This window comes from Panicum virgatum, chromosome 3N (assembly GCF_016808335.1).
Source record: "Panicum virgatum strain AP13 chromosome 3N, P.virgatum_v5, whole genome shotgun sequence".
Classification (NCBI taxonomy): Eukaryota; Viridiplantae; Streptophyta; class Magnoliopsida; order Poales; family Poaceae; genus Panicum; species Panicum virgatum.
In genome coordinates, this window is record NC_053147.1 from 39,614,688 (window position 1) to 39,631,159 (window position 16,472).

A 16,472-nucleotide genomic window follows, 5' to 3' on the forward strand; every position below is an offset into this window, starting at 1 on the left:
CTAGCAAAGAGATCTGGATAGGTCTTCCTCAACTCATCTTCTCGCTCCCAAGTAGCCTCAGCTTCACTGTGATGACTCCACTGGACTCTGCACATCTTGATGCGCTTGTTCCGAGTAACCCTCTCTGATGTCTCCAGAATCTTCACCGGATGCTCAGTATAAGTCAGGTCTTCCTGGACATCTACTCCATCTAGTGGTGCCTGCTCCTCGGGTACTCACAGACACCTCTTCAGCTGAGATATATGGAAGACATCGTGAACTCCTGAGAGGCTGAGAGGTAACTCCAGGCGATAAGCAACTTCGCCTTTCCGCTCTAGCACCTTGAATGGCCCCACATACCGAGGTGCTAACTTCCCCTTGACATTGAATCTGCAAATTCCTCTCATCGGGGATACCTTCAAGTACACATAATCACCAACACTGAAAGTCAGGTCTCTCCGTTTGCCATCAGCATAGCTCTTCTGTCTGCTCTGTGCAATCCTCAGATTTTCCCGCACAGCCTGAACCATCTGCTCTGCATAATCTATGATCTCAGGGCCAAAGAGCTGCTTCTCACCAATCTGATCCCAATAGAGAGGAGTCCTGCACTTTCTGCCATACAATGCCTCGAAGGGGGACTTCTTCAGACTGGCCTGATAGCTATTGTTATATGAGAACTCAGCATATGACAGGCACTTATCCCAACTAGTACCGTACTGAATGGCACAAGCTCTCAGCATATCCTCCAACACTTGGTTGGTTCTCTCTGTCTACCCATCTGTCTGAGGGTGATAAGCCGTACTGAAACGCAGCTTTGTATCCAACGAATCATCGAGCTGCTCCCAGAACCGAGAAGTGAACTGAGACCCTCTGTCAGATATGATTTTCTTGGGCACACCATGTAAGCAGACAATCCGAGAGATGTACAACTCTGCAAGTCTAGCACCGGAGTAAGTAGTGTTCACTGGAATGAAGTGAGCAACCTTCGTCAATCGATCCACTACTACCCATATGGAGTTGTACCCTTTCTGAGTACGAGGCAATCCAACAATGAAGTCCATCGTGATTTCCTCCCATTTCCACTCTGGAATCTTCAAAGGCTGTAACAGACCTGCTGGCCTCTGATGCTCAGCCTTGACATGCTGACAGGTGTCACAAATAGCCACGTACTCTGCCACTGAACGCTTCATACCATACCACCAGAAACGTTCCTTCAGATCATAGTACATCTTCGTGCTGCCCGGATGAATAGAGTATGCTGTATCTTGGGACTCACTCAGAATCAACTTCCGGAGATCATGCACATCAGGCACGCAGATCCGGTTCTTGTACCACAAAGTACCCTGATCATCCTCTCTGAAATGAGGAGCCTTGCCCTTCTTGAGCAACTCACGGATCTCCTGCAGCTTCTCATCATCTTTCTGATGCTGCCTGATCTCTGACTCTAGAGTCGGTACTGCCTCAAACGCTGCACTCAAAGTATGATGCAAGAAGCTCAGACTCAATTGCTCGAACTCCTCGCATAACTCTGCAGGCATCTGGAAAGCCACGGCCATGTTGACATAACTTCTTCTGCTCAGAGCATCTGCTACAACATTGGCCTTGCCCGGATGATAGTGAATCTCCAGGTCATAATCCTTGACCAACTCTAACCATCTTCTCTGCCGCATGTTCAGCTCATTCTGCGTGAAAATGTACTTGAGGCTCTTGTGATCAGTGTAGATATCACACCGCTGCCCATACAAGTAATGCCTCCAAATCTTCAGAGCATGCACAACTGCGGCTAACTCAAGATCATGAGTAGGATAGTTTAGCTCATGCCGACATAACTGCCGTGAAGCATAAGCAATCACTCTGCCCTCCTGCATCAGAACACACCCAAGACCATCCTTCGAAGCATCACAATATATCGTGAACCTCTTCGTCTGGTCTGGCAGAGTCAGGACTGGCGCCGTAGTCAACCTTTTCTTCAGCTCATCAAAGGCCCTCTGACGCTCATCAGTCCACACGAAAGCCACATTTTTCTCCAGCAAAGAAGTCAAAGGCTTCGCGATCTTGGAGAAATTCTCAATGAACCTCCGATAATATCCAGCTAAGCCCAAGAATGACCTGACTTCCTTTACTGTCTGCGGTATCTCCCACTCGAGTACATCCTTCACCTTGCTCGGATCAACAGCAATGCCTCCCTGAGAGATAACATGACCGAGGAATGGAACCTCGTCAATCTAGAACTCGCACTTGCTGAACTTGGCATAGAACTGATGCTCCCTCAGTCTCTGCAATACGAGTCTCAAATGCTCCTCATGCTCTTCTTCTGTCTTGGAGAAGATCAGAATATCATCAATGAAGATCACCACAAAGACATCCAGATAATCCATGAAGACCATGTTCATCAGATGCATGAAGAAAGCCGGGGCATTAGTCAAGCCGAAGGACATGACCGTATACTCATATAGCCCGTACTTGCAGGTGAATGCCGTCTTCGGAATATCCCCAGGACGGATCCTCAGCTGAAAATAACTCGAACGAAGATCAATCTTCGAGAATATACGAGCACCTCGAAGCAGATCGAAGAGATCCTCAATACGGGGCAGTGGATGCTTGTTCTTGATAGTGACTGCATTCAGCTCCCGATAATCCACACACATCCTCTTCGAGCCATCCTTCTTATCTACTAGCAACAATGGAAAAGCCCAAGGAGAGAAGCTGCGACGGATATAGCCCTTGGCTAGCAACTCATCAATAGTTTTCTTGACTTCTTCATGCTCTATAGGTGCCATACGGTAGGGCCGCTTTGCAATAGGAGCTGTGCCAGGCAAGAGATCAAAACAAAACTCAATGGCGCGTTCTGGCGGCATACCTGGCAGATCATCCGGAAAGACATCCGGGAATTCAGACACCACGCGAATACCATCCGTGGGTCTAGCCTCCATCTGATGAAGAAATCCAGAAGGCTCTGAAGCACTGACTGTCACCTCTTGGCCATCAGATGCTGACAAGTGAACTGTCCGCTGAGCACAATCAATACGGACTCCCCATCTGGTAAGGGTCTCCATGCCCAAAATTACATCTATCCCCGAGGAGTCAATAACTATCAGGCCAGTGCGGAATTCTACCCCCTTTATGACAATACTAACTCTGGAGCATATAGAACATGTACGTATCTGACCCCCAGGTGAGGTAACTACCATAGCTGTCCTCATACAAGAAACCGGTATACGATGCTGCTCGGCAAATGACTTGGAGATGAAAGAATGAGTAGCACCGGTATCGAAAAGCACTGTAGCGGGGTGAGAGTTGACCATGAATGTACCAATAACCACGTTAGGAGCCTCGGCCGCTGACTCGGCCGTCACGTGGTTCACCCGACCCTGTGCTGGCGCCCTGGGCTGAGCTGGGCGCCCCTGCTGTCCCGCCTGCGCCTTCCGGGGGCAAGTGTTGGCATAGTGCCCCGGCTGGCCGCAGTGATAGCAGACGCATGCAAGTGTCGAAGCCTGCTGTCCGGTAGGAGCTACCAGACGTGGAGCCTGCGGTGCTGGCGGAGCTAGTGGAGCACGAGCCGGAGGTGCTGGTAACCTCGGGCCCTGACCTGCCTGCTGCTGCTGTCGAGGCGAGTACTGCTGCGGTGGCCTCTGCTGGTACTGCTGAGGAGGCCGGTACTGAGGCTGCTGGTACTGCTGGGGCTGCTGGAGGCGAGGATGAGTGTTGCTGCCGAAAGCAACGGGGACAATCTTCCTCTTCTTGTCCTCCATTTCCAGGTGCTTGCGCTCAGTGTTGAGCGCGCTGTCAACCAGATGGTTGAAGTCGTCGAAGCGGAGGTTGAGCAGCGCGTACTGGAGGTAGTCCTCAAGGCCCTCCATGAAGTGCTCCTGCTTCTTGCGGTCATCCGCAACATCGGCAGGGGCGTAGCGAGCAAGCTGCAGAGAGCGATCACGATACTCCGTGACCGACATAGTCCCCTGAATTGACAAAGACAGATAGATATCGGAAGATTAACTCAAGATTCATAAGGATAGACCAAGGGGCATTAGCTCAAAAGAAACCGCTGAATGATTATATTTAAGATTACCTGCTTCAGTGCAAGGAACTCCTTCTGCTTCATCTTCATAACGCCCACGGGGACGTTGTGGCTGCGGAACCGCTCTCGGAACTGGAGCCAAGTGAGAGCCTCGCGGTCCTGAACTGGGTGGGACTCCCACCAGTCCAAAGCTGCCCCTCGCAGCTGTCCTGCTGCGTACAAGACGCGCTCACGATCATCGCACTGGGTGATGTCCAGCTGGCGCTCCACTGTACGGAGCCAGTCGTCAGCCTGAAGAGGGTCGGACGTGTGAGAAAACGTCGGCGGGTGACCCCTCAGGAACTCAGCACGCCTGTCGCGAGGCTGCGGCGGTGGAGGAGGCGGAGGCTGAGTGTGAGCATGCTGAAGAGCCTGAACAATGTTGTTCAGGGTAGCCATCATCTGCATCTGGAGCTGGAAGTACTGCTCCGGAGTCAAAGGCGGAGGCATCGGGATCCCGGTCTCCTGGGTGTTCTGACCCTGGTTGTTCTACCCCTGCTGGTCAGAACCATGCCTGGTGTTCACCATCTGATTTTGGACAAAAGATTTCACGAGTAAGGATATTGCAGGAATAAATTCAAATGGATATGATAACCCTTTGCGGAAAAAGACCCAGCCATGATAAAGTAGACATGATAGAGTGGACTGTTTTACCCCCAACGATCTAACACTTTTTATTAATTAGTTAACTTTAACATCGGAGTGATTTCCTTTAAACAAATTTAAACTGCTAAGCTATGCAATCAACCAAAGATCCAAATCAAACATTTGCATAATAACAAGCAGACAATTTTCACAACTTAGCCGAGTTTAACATACGACTCGACTAACACAACGCGTCGCAGAGCGTGCTATCGTATTATTATAAAAGGGTCGCCTAGCTAATAATCATGGTGGTCGGATGACTGATTCAGACCAAATCTACGAAAACTATTCTTTAGAGAGAGAAATCAAGGTAAGACGAGTAAAAGTCATAGAATTCAAGGGGTATAATAGTAAAATAGTTTCAGCAGGCAAGGATTGGAGAGAAGAAGTCCTACAACTCGACCAGTTCTATCTAGGCTTCGTCCTACAGTCGATACGGCTCTGATACCACTCTGTAACACCCGGTTTATAAAAGGACATAAATCGAGCAATCATATACATGCCAGGATCATGTCACACGTATATAAAACAGAATGAACAGTGTATCATAGCACATATCACGTAAAAAGACATAATAAAGCGAATACGAATGTTATTTATTACATTAATGACAAAATGTCTGATACAGCGGAAGCGAAGTACAAATACGATAAAAACTCTCCGAAGCTGAGCAGGACGCCATAGGGACGTCGACTGGGAGACGAACGCCTAGAAGTCCTCGTAGTCCTGGTAGCGCTGAGCGAACTCCCTCGTGTCGGCAGGAACTGAGCAGCAGTAGCATAGCCAAGAGGAAAAAAGTAGAGAAGAGGCAAGAGTGAGTACACAACTTGTACTCAACAAGTATAACACAAACTATGAGGCTCTAAGGTTGGCTGACTCAACTGCATTAGCTTTTAAGTCTTGGCAAAATTTTATTAAAGCTATTTACTATGAGTTGATGAATTACCATTAACCCAGTTATATAGTAATTAGTCAAATTTAATCATGATACTACTGAGAACCAAACCAAACCAAACCACCAAGGTAACCCCGAGAGGCACCTCCCTCGTCGGAAGGAGATAACCCCACTAATCAAAAGGAGGATCTGGGCCGCTCATAACCGTGAGCACGGCTAGTATACCAGTTTTACACTCTGCAGAGGTTGCACATCTTTACCCACAAGTCGTGAGCTACGCCAGTTGTTCATCACACTTCCTTAGGTGAGATGACTAGCGACTCACTACGAGGCCTTTACAAAGAATCTCGTTGGTAAGGAGTATCCGCGAGGGTGGATTAGCGACTATGGAGCAGGTCTAGTGGGCGTCAAGACACGAAGCACAGACGAGGCCACTCAGCACGAGGGCCATAGAAGCTTACCGCCCCTACCCCGCAGGTAAGTTACTCCAAACCAAAAAGATCTAATTATTATGCCAAGTCTATCCCATTCTAGCCTTGTGGTAGCGTTGTTGTCCCAGGTTGTCGCTCTATGAACCGGTCCTTATGGAGAGTGGCCAACCAAGCACTAAGCACCATGCTGGCCCCCTAAACCATATTTCTAACAAAACATATTTTAACGAGACGTGAGCCACTCAAGCACGAAGCACAGAGGGCCACTCTCAGAATTAAGTTCAAGTAAACCATTAATCAAATTAATTAAAAAGGACCAGAGTGTGTTATAACGCGGCACCTAGCACAACTAACCAGAAATGCAACCCAAAGGTATATATAAAGGATATAAAGTGGCTAGGAAATCCTTATAGGCATACAGTATTAAAATGCAGTATGAAATTGTATTTAAAGATGATAGGTTGTTCATGTTATACTTGCCTTCCTCGTACTGCTCCTGCTGCTGCTCAAAGTGCTCGGAAGACGGCTGCTCCGGGTACTGGTACTGGGGCTCCTCCGGTAACTCAGCGTCTACTCACGAACACATGGCCAAAACAATGCACAATAATAAGCATACAAGCAAGTACTACAAAAACTAAGAAACAGTACATCAATACATAAAAATAGCACACTAAACTAGTCTAAAACTATTCTACGCGTCACAACGATCGCGTGGACATAAAGAACTTTTAAAACGGAGTTAAAACGCATATTCTAGGCTAAAAACAAATTCTAGGGGCTTATTTGTAATAAAAACGGAGTTCCAGGGACTTTTCTGCTAAAACCGAGGGCCTAAACATAATTAAACCTTAAATCTAAGGGCTAGCATGCAAAATCAGCGGGCCTGGACGGCGGGTTCAATTTCTAAAGAGCTTAGGGGGCTACGTGAATAAAACAGGGCCTAAGTGGAATTATTTTTGACTAAAGTCTGGACCGCGGGTTGATATTAACAAAAGGAAAGGGCTCTTAAGCAAAACCTACGCGCGCTGACCGGTATGTTTTGGTTTGACTCGGGCGGGTTCGTTGTGGACCGTAGGATTGCGATCCGACGGCTACGGGCGAAGGGGCGAACGGGCGGCGGCGCTGGCCGCCGGAAATAGAGTTCCCGCGGCGGCGCTCGACCGGAGATGGCCGTTCCGGCGCTCTAGGGAGCCATTTGGGTTGCGGTCTGGCCCAGGAGGTTCATCACTTCATGCGTGATTCACCTGAGGCAACAACTGAGCACGGGAAGGCCCGGAGAGAGGTGCTCGTCGGCAAGGCGGTTCGGCGGCACACCGGCGAGAAATCTCGCACGGGGCAGGGACAGCCCGAGGGAAAAGAAGGCATGGGGAGGTTCGTTACCGCGGCGTGAAGCTCTGGGACCGCTTGGCCGTGGGAGGGAGGCGACGGAGGGCCGGAGCAGGCGCGGCGGAGCTCCGAGCTTGGCGAGGATATGGCTGCGCTCGTGGAGAAGGTCGACGCAGGGGTTCTCCCGGCTTCTGATCTTCACGAGCGGAATCTGCGTCGAGCTGTGAAGCCAAAGAGATGGTCAGCGGGGCCGGAGGGATACCGGCGGCGTGGAAGCTCGACGAGGGGCTCACCGTGGCGGAGATCCGACGTTGGGGCGGCGCTAGGCTAGGGTTTGTGGCGTCGTGGGGCGCAGAGGGAAGGCTGGGGTGTTTAAAGGAAGCGATCCGGGGTCCTAGGCGTGCGTGGCACGATCGGAAAGCCAGCGAGATACGCGGCTGGGATTGGCGCTGCGCGGGGATAGCGGATCGAGCTACCGACCTGCGAGATCTCGGCTCGGCGCGCAGTTTCTAGAAGGCGGGCGACACCAGGCGGCTGGTTGATGGGCCTACGCGGTCGGGCGGTGCGTTTTGGTCCACGGCGCAGAGGAGCGAGGCGAGCGGGTGGAGCAGAGGAACTCCGGCGTGGGGAGGAAGGAGGAACTGATGAGGTGGGGCCGGCGTGTCAGCGAAGGGGAAAGGGGCGCGGGCCGTGCGAGCGCTGAGCGGACGGGAGGCTGAGCGGAGCCGATGTGGGCCTGGGCCTGCGGAGGAGAGGGTGGGAGCGGGCCGAAGGGGAGGAGGTGGGCCGCTCGCGAGTGGGCTCGGGGAGGGAAGGGAGTGGACTGGGCCGCGATGGATTGGTCTGGTGTTGGGTTGAGTTGGTGGGCTCCCCGGGATTTGAATTTGAGTTTGGGTTTTTGGTTCCTCTATTTTCTCTTTTCCCTCTCTTTCTATTTCTAATTCAAACAAAGTTTGAATTCAAATACAAATTTGAATTCAAACCACACTCAAATAATTAAAACTATGCACCAGCATGAATGCAACACCAAAATTTAAACCTATGATGAAATTTTAATTACTTGTGAAACAAAAACTAGATTAAATGCAAGACTATACAAAAAAAACCTTAGAAATTAAATAAAGACAATTAAATTTATTAATAAATGCTGGAATTTAAATTATGGTGTTACAGGTGGTATGCTGGTTCTACACGCGTGGGAGGTCCAGGCGGGCGCGTGGAGGTCCCGGACCCCTATGGGGGGTCCGAGCCCTCGGTTTTTGGTTCGGAGCTTCCCCTCCTCAGGGACACGTGGCGTCACTGGACCTGTCCCATAGCGGGGGGGGGGGGGGGGGGTCCGGGGCCGATGGCCCGGTGAGGTAAGAGCCTGACCCGTGGGGCCCGACTGCTCTGCCCCTTATGGCGTAGTCACGGATGATTACGCGAGTCCTGCCTTGCTGCAGTAAGAGTGGGTATCCCTACTACAGGGTACCGACACGGCTAATATACAAGCCGATAGCTCCAATATTTGCTCTATCTGATATCCGAATGTGGAGGATTACTAAAAGGCTCGAATAGGTCTGTCACCACCTGCCGGCTACCTCTACAAACCTTGTGACTATCAGACAACTGAGTGGTATAGTCCAGTCTAGACATCACGTCTACGCCTTTCCCAACTAACTCTAGAGGCGATCAGGGTTATCCTTTTCTATCCGGGCCCCACTCTAGAATCAAATGCTACTCACTAAGCATACACATCAACTAATATAAGGCAGAGATGATAACTTACGATCTAAACTCTAATTCTAAATAAACAAAGAAAGTCTCGAACACTTAGAACCGAATAAGCATCCTTCGAGGTACAAGCGGAGAAGAGCGCTGACAGCCCGGCACATCCTCTGACTATCTCCCTCACTCTCGTAGAGGTACAATTTGGAGAAGAGCGCCGTTACTGGCGCCCCTCCTGAGTACCTCTACTCCTAAACTCCTACTAAACACAAGCTAGAGATGCTCTACAGTTGGAGGTGAGTGATGTGTGTGGTGTGTTCATTTGGACCCCTCCCCTTGTATTTATAGGAGGGAACCACCAGCCATTCGCCCGAGAATCGAGCCAAACCGCCATTGGAGATCTACCATACCTCGCCACATGTCATCTGAGAGGCGGTGGGGCCCGTGGGCCGCTACCACTTGGTCGGGCAACCATAGTGGTCGGCCGGCCTTGGGCTGGCCCAGTTTGCCCCGGTCTTTGGTCAGAAGACTGCTAGGTGGGCCCCATGTCATGTATATGGGTAAGGGCCTGTCTTGAGTCGGTTTTGGTGCTCTGGTGGGCCTGTAGATCCTCGTGAACACATCTGATTCATCTATAAGGTGTTGCCTCGGATCGATGACGTGTCGCCTTGCTTATGGGCTGCGTCTCCCTCTCATGTGCAGCTGCCAAGTGGGCCCTTTTGGCCTTTGGGCTTGCTTGTGCTTGGCCCAGGAATTTATGCCTTGGATAATATGCTCGTTACCTGCAGTTTTGGCCCAAATTCACCAGCATACATTCTCAGACCATCATCTGTGGAATTCGTCAAATAATCATCCTATGCTAACATTTATTCCTTCTGATGATCGACTTCTGCACGATAGTTGATGGTCAAAATGGGTCGTTAGTGACCGTCAACACCAGCCTTGGTGCAAGTTGTCAATGTAGTATGCCTCTGCACAGGTTAGTTTGTCATGACAAACTCGTTATCTGGCAGTTGACCAAAAGAGCTTGAAACAACTGATGCCTAAGTATCCTGCAGTACACAAATTTCATTAGATGTCTAGCAGGACTTAAGGTTCATTAGAGGTTGCATCAAACATACCTGTGAAAGCATTTGACTGAGCAAGGTTGTGCTGGCCTGGGTTTCAGGTCCATCTGGCATATGTTGGAAGTGCATGGTCTGGTTGATAGGATCACTGGTTTCATTTGGGTTTTCTAGTTCAACTTCTATGGCAGCATTTGCAGCAACATGTTGTGCTGCTTGTTCAGCCTCTGCTTGGACCTGTGTCCTAGTATTTGCAACCAGATCTTTGGCTACTGCAGCAATAAACCCCATTTTCTTAAGCTTGCACCTAGCACTATTATGATTAGCCTCTGTACAATGAGAGCAGTGGATTGTGACTCCATGCTTTGAAAATTTAGGCTCATTCTTGCCTTGTGTCTCATGTGGTTGCTTCTTCCTAGATTTTGGAGGCCTGCCAATTTTCTTCTCATACAAAGGTGGCTGCACCTGTGGATCATCAACCTTTTCCCATTCACTCTTGTATCTACAAGGCCATATGTTGAATCCATAGGCTATATTGAATGTCTTGATTGAGTAGCATGCTAGCAACACAGTTTCAGGCTTGATCCTCTTATGCCTCAAAAAAGCAATGGCATCGCCACAAGGAATTCTAGTTAATTGCCACCTCCTGCAATCACATGTTTTTGAAGCAATGTCTACTATGTGGCTGTAGTCTTTCAACTATACTTGGAACACCCCTTGTCCAAAAGGGATAGCAAAACACATATTTGCCCACTTTGCATTCTTTGCCAGCTTCTTACATATCTTTGGATAGAAAGATCCTACCATCTGATTCACTAATTCTTTTTGTTTGTTGTAATGCCTTGTCATTAACTGAGCCTTGATCATCTCAAACATGCTTAGAATTGGAAGCTCCCTTGCACCTATGATGTAACTATTGAAAACCTCACAGTTGTTGTTCAATAGTATATCACATTTGGGAAATTCTGAGAAAAAAAGCTCTAACCCAAGTATTTGGAGCCATCTTCTCAAGCCATTTGAATGCAACCTCATCCAATGCTTTCATTTTCTCCTTATTCCTACCCCACTGCTGCATAGAAGAGGACCTTGCACAAGATCACAACTTGTTCTTGAGCACCTCACCCTTAAATTTCTCTTGGAAATTAGAATAAAGATGTCTAACATAGAACCTATGTTCTGGGCCAGGGAACACCTATTGCACAGTTGGGATTAGGCCCTTTTGCTTATCAGTCGTGATTGTCCATGATGGGGTATTGTCAATTTTCAGATCATCCTTGAGTCTACAGAAACCACTTCCAAGAAGCAAGAGATTCCACCTCAACTACTGCTAGGGCTATTGGATATATGCAGTCATTTGGATTCATTCCTACAGCTATTAGCAATTGTCCTCCATACTTGGTTTTGATGTGACAGCCATCTAGGCAAATAACTGGCCTACAAGCAGCCATGAATCCCCTCTTACAAGCATCTAACGACATGTAGCATGTGGTAAATCTGTTCTAAAAAATATTCAGGAAAAATGTAGATCCAGGATTGCTTCTCCTCAATTCTTGTCCATAATCCCATAGCATGTTATACTGCTTCACCTCATCACCATGGATTTCTTTCATGGTGAACCTTCTAGCTCCTGCTAACTTGCTCCTAGAAGGTGTAAGGTTAAGGTCTTTTGCACTGTCCTGCCATAGCTGTTGATACTCATCTTGTCATTTGCTCTAAATGAATCAATATACTTAGATGCAAGCCACTTGAAAGTGCATCTCCTGAGTACCCACTCTTTATGGCAATTGTGACCCCCAAAGTATAGATGTGGTGGTTCTCTGTAGTATGGGAGAGTGGCCCTGATCCATGAACCGGAAAGAGAAGCAAAAGGTTGCTTGGGAGTGACTCGACAGTACTCCAAGCATGTGTGCTAGGTTTATCCTTGCAAGGTTGGAAATTCGATTCAGAATCGTCCGTTTCTCGCGGAATTTGAGACTGCTTGATCCCTTTGCTACATAGAGTAAGAAGTGGAACAATGATGATTCCAAATATGGTTGGATGAAAATAATTCCTCTACCATGTTTGTATAGATAGGTGCACACCTAGAATGGTTAATACAACTAGAATTTGAAAGCTAAAATTTAACTTAAGGACATACTCTTTGTGGCTTTTCAGTAAAAGAAAACTCAGAACCTTTCTAAGCCTAGCATGTCTAGATATGGGCTACTATATATCCTTAATCGGATCAGTCTTGCTGAGTATTAGTATACTCAGTCTTGTTGGTGACTCTATTTTCAGGGATGACTTTGGAAGATCCAAACAATAGTTTGACTTGGCCTAGCGTTTTACCTTCTGGCTGGTCTATGGAATGGGAACCAACTTCGACCAGCAATGACTCGGATGAATGATGTCATGCTCGGGCTTACCATGGCATCTACCCTACTACGTTGGTGTATAGTTGTGTTTTAATTTCCGCTGCAAAACTTCTAAAGTAAGCTATGCTTTTATCTCTTTTCTTCTAAATAAGTTGTAAAAGCTAGACTTGTAGTTTACTAACTTCAAAACTCTAATGTAAATTATACCTCTTATCTATATGATGTAAAATATTGTGGAATGTTGTATCTCTGACTCGCATTTGTGCGGGACATATACTTGTGTTATGATCAGATATTCAGTGGTTTTATCGGGATGTTACCCGACAGACCAATAACTATACCGGTTAAGGTGTGCTTAGATGTTTAGCGTACTCTAGCTGGTGTAATTCAGAGTGGTTCTGCCACAGCTGGTATTAGAGCAGGCAAGTGTATACTTGATGGTACAACAAACCTTAGAAAGGTTTTGAATAAAAGATGTGCTCAATAAAGTGTCTACAAAACTATGTTGGACTCATTAAGGATTGTGCTTAGATCGTAAAGCCCTAGATTGATGATCTTATGGGTATTATAAGGTGGCTATCAGTTATATATATATATATATATATATATATATATATATATATATATATATATATATATATATATATATATATATATGTTTCTGTAGGTATACTAACAATACTTTGATAGGTTAAGAGCAGTTAGGATCTGTCGGCTAGATAATTATAGAGAGAGACGTATCTATGCCACCGAAACTATCCACGTAAGACCAAATGTATTTGGCAGTTATTTTTGGTTGTGAAGGTGATAGAACGTGCATGCATTGTTTAAAGTTGAATGCTTTGCTTCTTGTTCAAGTTAGTAATGCTTGAACATCTTTTAAGGATTCCTAGATTATTTATCTTGATTGATTGGTTAGTGAGATTTTGGCGAGTGCTTTTTTCCAAAACTTAGATTTAGTAGACCTTAGGAGAGGTAAACTACTTGTGCTTAGATTGAGTTTTTGCACCCTTGATCTTTTGTTCAAGAAATGTTCAAGTGATCAACCAGCCTCATTTATAGTTTGATCATTCTTGATTCCTTTGAAACTTTACGTTTCAAAGAATCATACCCTACAATTTTTGTGTCCCTTTTTGACGACATCTTACCATTTGAATTTTGTTTCAGATGGCTGATGTTCCGGGCACTTCTATGGACGGTGCGAGCCATACCCACACCAATGGACTCCACTGGGAGAGTTTTCCTCGTCTTCTGTGGGAATCACTCCAGCTCTTTTGTTACACAGAGCCGCCACAGTACGAATGCTTCACATACACAGCGGAAGGAGTTACCCGTTGTACTGTGATGATGACCATATCACAGCACCCTTTTTGAGCTCACTGGCAGCCCATAGAGGTTGAGGTATTTGGGTACCGCTTCGCTGACACTATCGAAGCTGCCGCTTTAGAGGCAATTACTATCTTTTGCAAGCAGCATCCCAATGAAGTGGCAGAGTACCCTATCGGCCTTTTCCCCACCGCAGACTACCACGACCCTAAGTGGTCTTTTAGGGTGGAGCACTGTGCACACCAACTTGGGGACTCAGCGGGAGATACGATGCATATGATGGTCAGATTTATGAATGCCCAGCTTCGCCATCAGGAGTTACAGCATCGCGGTATTATCCACTTGGCTAGTGAGGCATAGGTTACCCATAGCAAGCTAGATAGGCAAATCACTCAGGTGGGAGAGCTTCAGGCAGCAGTTACCGCCCGGGACATGGTGATAGTTCAACGTGAGGAGACGATAGGCCACCGAGAGGACCAAATTGTCGAGAGCGATGCCATTATCAGTCAGCGCAACATAGTGATAGAGTTCCTTCAGGAACAGGTTCAGGACCTCACTTCGGACTCATGAGAAGAACTATCCTACTCATGATCTTGAGTTAGCAGCAGTTATCCATGCTCCCAAGATATGGAGGCATCATCTTATGGGAATGCATTGCAATATTTATACTAACCATAAGAGTCTCAAGTACATCTTCACACAAGCTGATCTGAACATGAGGCAAAGACGATGGCTAGAGCTCATCAAGGACTATGATATTGAAGTACATTATCATCCTGGCAAAGCAAATGTGGTTATAAACGCACTCAGTCGCAAGTCACATTGCCATTGTGCAGAGGCTGTTGACACCAGATTTTGGGACGTGTCAAGGAGGCGTGTTGCGGAGGAGAAAAGGTTCTGCATTGTACGATCGGCAGATTTGGAGGGGTGATTGTGTACCACGGTCAAAAGATTTTGCTGACCGAAGAGAGGGAAGTTGACCAGATATTTTGGCTTCGGTTTGGCAAGAGTTATCTTAATTTAGAAGTAGTTTTTTATTCCCTAGGATAGAATCGTGCTTTGCTGTGATCGGCTAGGATTGTGTCAGCATGGGGTATAAATATGAGCCCCCGGGCTATTGTAAAGATTGATACACATCCAACAAACAAACTTTACTCTACTTGCAATTTACTTTCTCGTCGGCGGCTTCGCCATCTTTTTCTTTCTGCGAGTTCTTTCAAGCTGATCAAGGACGTCTCACATTCGAGTGACTTGGTGTAACACCCTAATTCAAATTTCAGCAATTAATAATAAAATTAATTGGCTTTATTTAATTTTCTAGGATTTAATTTGCTTAGCCTCGCATTTATAATTTATTTTTTGCTTCATAAAGTAATTAAAATTTATTTTAGGGCTAACATGTGTGTGTATTCATGCTGGTGCATTGTTCTTTTGTTTGAGTGCTAGGTTTGAATTCAAATTAAATTTGAATTCAAATGGTATTAGATTGGAGAAGTGTTTGAATTAGGAAAGAGAACAGAAAAGAGAAGAATCAAAACCCAGCCCAAAAATCCCAAACCCAGCCGGCCCACTTCCCTTTTTTTTTCCTTTCTCGCTCGGCCCACCGCCTCCCGCTCGCCCCTCTCCCACTCACGGCCCGCGACACACGCTGCAGCCAGCTCGCTCTCTCCCGCGCTCGTCAGCTCAGAGCGCCCCCTTCCCTTCTCGCATGACCCACCGCTCAGGCTCGGCGCGTGACGCCCCGCACTCGACCCTGGCAGCCCACCCGTCAGCGACTGCCAAGGAACCCAGCTCTACCCCGCACGCTCAGCTGGGCCCGCCTGTCGGCGCGACCCACCGTGGACAACGGCGCCCTCCCTTCCCCGCTCGGCCCGCTTCACGCGCACAACACGGCGCTCGGCCCAGCTCGGCCGCTGCCTCAGCCCGCGCGCGTCGCCCCGCTCCTTAGCAGCTTCCGCTCCGGCTCAGCCGCGTTCGTGCCCGTACGGCTGACCAGTGGGCCCCGCTTGTCGGCGCCACCCTCCCGCAAACCGCGCACGCGTCGCCTCAGTCTGCCGTCCGGACCCCACCTGTCAGGCCGCCACTGCTGTGGTGCGCGCTCGCCTCCACCCAGTGCACCGCGGCCCATCTCGCACGGCCCAGTTCCCCCCCCCCCCGCACGGCCTGCTCCCAACAGCCAGCTCACCGCGAGCTGCACCCCGCGTCCCCCGCGAGCCGCTGCAACCCGGTCCCACCTGCTAGCGCTCACGCGCGTCGCCGCGCGTCGCTGTGCCTCTGCCAACCCGGGCCCAGCAGTCAGCCCCGTCTCCCTCCTCCGCCTCCCCCGCCCCGCGCGCCCGCTTGATTTCGGCCGTCAGATCCGTTTCTTGCGGCTAAGATCAGATCGCGAAACGTTTTGTCCTCAGCCGCTGGATCGAGATCCAATGGACCAGATCTGTGCGTACCGCTTCAGCTAGGCACATTTTCTAAAGAGACCCTGGTTTTTCTAAGAATCAACCCGCGGTTCTGGTTGTTCAAAAGAAATGAGATTTAGGTCCTGTTTTTAGCACTTAACACCCTGAGTTCCTTTAAATTAGAACCCGCAGTCCACCCTTGGCAGTTTTGCATGCTAACCCCTGCAGCTAAGGTTTAATTACATTTTAGCCCTCGGTTTTTGAAGAAAACCCCCTGGAACTCCAGTTTTCTTAC